This window comes from Camelus ferus, chromosome 2 (genome assembly GCF_009834535.1).
Source record: "Camelus ferus isolate YT-003-E chromosome 2, BCGSAC_Cfer_1.0, whole genome shotgun sequence".
Lineage (NCBI taxonomy): Eukaryota > Metazoa > Chordata > Mammalia > Artiodactyla > Camelidae > Camelus > Camelus ferus.
This window is the reverse complement of record NC_045697.1, coordinates 115,379,449-115,382,872: the sequence shown is the minus strand read 5'-3', so window position 1 is coordinate 115,382,872 and position 3,424 is coordinate 115,379,449. Positions and strand designations below refer to the sequence as shown.

Genomic DNA, 3,424 nt, shown 5'->3' with positions numbered 1-3,424 from the left:
TTGGTGGTTCCGATCACACCCAGTTCACGATGCGCAGCCCAGGTCGCAGTGGTAACTTGGTGGTCCATGATGAAGCATGTCTCTACAAAAGCTCAGTAGCAGCCAGGAGCCCTGTCTCCAAAGGGGAGTGGTTATTTTCAGAGGATGGCAGGTCTTTGTTCCAAAACCCTCAGAGCCTGGGCTGTGATATATCTGTAAGGGCCCATGGAAAGCTTTAAAGAGCATCCTTACCTGCCACTGAAGCCCCACTGGATCTGTGGGATCATGTGGCCCAAGTAATGAAGCAGCTTGGATAGCAGCCTGGACCTGTTGCAGACCCTTCTCATGTTCCGGGCTCCACTCAAAAGTAGCACCTTCTCAAGTCACCTGGTAGTTGAGATGATGTGACGTGCTCAGACGAGGAACATGTTGCCTCCGAAATCCAGAGTCTCTCTCTAGACAGCGTTCCTCTCTTTTGGTTGTCGAAAGGGCCAGATGTAGCAACTCATCCTTCACCTTAGAAAGTGTTTGTTGCCATGGACCACACCATTTGAGCCCTAGAAATTTCACTGCGGTAGAAGCCTTCTGAAGCTTCACCAGATTTACCTCCCACTCTGCATCGTGCAAATATCTTATCAGAAAGTGTAGGATAGTTGCTACTTTTGCTCACTAGGTCCACGCGGCATGATGACATACATATAAAGGACCGGCTGTGATATCTTGTGGAAGCAAACGATAATAAAGATCCTTATGAACAAAATTATGATATAGGTGGGGTGCACTCAGAGCAGGGGACCTGAGGAAATGACTCCTCTGTTTACAACACACCCAACAGGAATCTGGGTTCATTGTGACGAGGGGCACAAAACTTGAGGCCTTTCTATGAACACATACCCTACACGTGTCCCCCTGCACCTCCACATGGCTGCTGGGCAGGACCGGTGGGACAGGGTTCAATATTGAAAAAAAAAGCCACACTATTTAGTAGGGGAATTTGCCACCTAGAGCCTGTCCGGCCCGTGCATGGGTGGGCCATGAGTGGTCTTATAGACATAAATGCTTTCAACCTCTTTTCAAGGGAAAAAAAAGAGATTCCATGTGCCATTCTGGAGGACAGAAGGTTTTTGGAGCAATGAAAATATTTTGTACAACATTATAACAATGGAGATCTATGTCATCATACTTTTGCCCGAACTAAGGCAAACTGTGGACTTTGGTGATTATAATGTCTCAAAGTGTGTTCATCCTTAGTTAAAAAAACAAAAGTACCACCCTGGTAAATGAAAATAAAGATGATGCACATGTGTGGAGAGGGAGTATGTAGGGAGCGTCTGTACCTTCCTGTCTATTTTGTTGTAAACCTAAAACTGCTAAAAAAAAAAAAAAGTCTTAAAAACAAAACAAAACAAAATAAAAAATTATGATGTAGGACTGGAGAGTTTATTTACCCCTGAGATGGGGCAGTAAGGTGGTTTGCTGGCCTTGCCGGCTGAAAGCAAACTGCTTCTGATAGTCTTTACGAACAGGTGTTGAGATACCCTGCCCCCAGTTAATTCTTTTGGGTGTCTGTCTGGTTTTGATTTACATACCTTTTTTGTTTTTATAATTTCTTATTGTCTTTACTGGTAGTTTTCTTCCTTCACTCCTTTGAAGGTCTCCTTTGTGCTTATTTTTAACATCCTTTGACAATGTGGTGCTGTTTACATATCATTAGTGACTTTATCTGCTAATTATTCAGTTGGTTAGGTGCCTTTCTGTAACATTATGTTTCCTCACGTGCTTTTAATTTTAATCTCTCTGTTCTTCTTGTGTTTTGCTTTTTTAATGTCTAGGCTTAGCCTGTCCTGTCTGGCAGTTTTGTAGTCACGTCAACTTTTTTCTTTAAGATGCCATGTGTAAATAAAACAGCCAGGTTATCCCCGCAGGCCAGATTTTCTTTCCCGTGGGATATTGGGAAATTTGGAGATCAGGTTCTCGGTCATGCATGCTAGGACTTCCTGACTCCCGTCCACTGGCAAGTACGCTGTTTTATATGAGCCTTAGATCTACGGATGCTCAATTCCATTTAAACTCATTTGTCAAGCCGTTCTCAGTTGAAGATCCCTTTCGGTTCTTAACTGCTGTTCACTTCACAAGTAGGTACTTTTTTTTTTTTTTAACTTTTTTTATTGAGTTATTGCGTTATAGTCATTTTACAATGTTGTGTCAAATTCCAGTGTAGAGCACAATTTTTCCGTTATACATGAACATATATATATTCATTGTCACATTTTTTTCCCTCTGTGAGCTGCCACAAGATCCTGTATATATTTCCCTGTGCTACACAGTACAATCTTGTTTATCTATTCTACATTTTGAACTCCAGTCTGTACCTTCCCACTCCCCGCCCCCTTGGCAACCACAAGTTTGTATTCTATGTCTGTGAGTCTGTTTCTGTTTTGTATTTATGTTGTTGGTTTTTTTTTTAGATTCCTCATATAAGCAATCTTATATGGTATTTTTCTCTTTCTGGCTTACTTCACTTAGAATGACATTCTCCAGGAACACAAGTAGGCACTTTTAGTTTGACTACTGCTGTCTGTTTCTGTTTCTGCCTTCCAGTTCAGAACTGGAGCTCTGCTGTCCAAGACTTCACCCAACTATCAATCACTGTGGCTTCAGACTGTTATTAATAAATGTTCATTTTTATTTTAATATACTTTCTTTAGTATATTTTCTTTCAGTGTCTCACTTAGGAAACTCTTATTGTGGGATTCATAGAACCATATTTCTTGAAATCATCAAGCACTTTTTAGCTTTACAAAAGGCACTTTTTAAAACACTTTTTAAAAATATTATAAATCTTCATGCCTGGATTTTTCTCCCATTTTAATACATTTTAATTATTCTCATCACATCCGTTTTTAGTTATACACTCTTGTGACTGTAACTCCTGGCAATTTGATGGTGTACATATTTCAAATGCAGGAATAATAGGATTACAAATGCAAAAAGTTAGGATTAAAATGATGACATGGAAACTGAGAAAACAGAAATAACATATAATGAAAAGGTGTAGCTTCTGCCAATCTCAGCCAGTGATGAAAAACGGCTGCTGGTGGTACTCTGATATCTAGAAGGTAATAGAAAACGGGAAAAGAAAAAAAAAAAAAAATTTAGGTCAGTGTTGAAATAGCATTAGCATTTTAAAGAAGTGGGAGAAGACACTTCACTAACTTTCCTTTTCACTGATGACAGCAAAAAGGTCTCATATTTTATACGAGTGCATATTTTTTGGCTAATGCTGGTTAAGTCCAAAAGTAACTGTAGGTTAAACTCTACTTTAAAATGCCATTTATAACTTGAAAGCAAGCATTATTTAATTTTCTAGTTAATCAAAAATAATTATTGTGATCATGAATAAAGTCTGATTAAGATTTTGGGTTAATTAGAGAGAGATTTTGAA

At 39.3% G+C, this 3,424-nt stretch overlaps 1 non-coding gene across 1 annotated transcript; it reads left to right on the top strand.

Moving 5' to 3' along the window:
- The first annotated feature begins 752 nt into the window (after positions 1 to 752).
- LOC116659386 lies at positions 753 to 882 on the top strand. Its single transcript, XR_004314754.1, has one exon. It is a non-coding gene; the product is annotated as a small nucleolar RNA SNORA11 (small nucleolar RNA).
- The last annotated feature ends 2,542 nt before the right edge of the window (positions 883 to 3,424 follow it).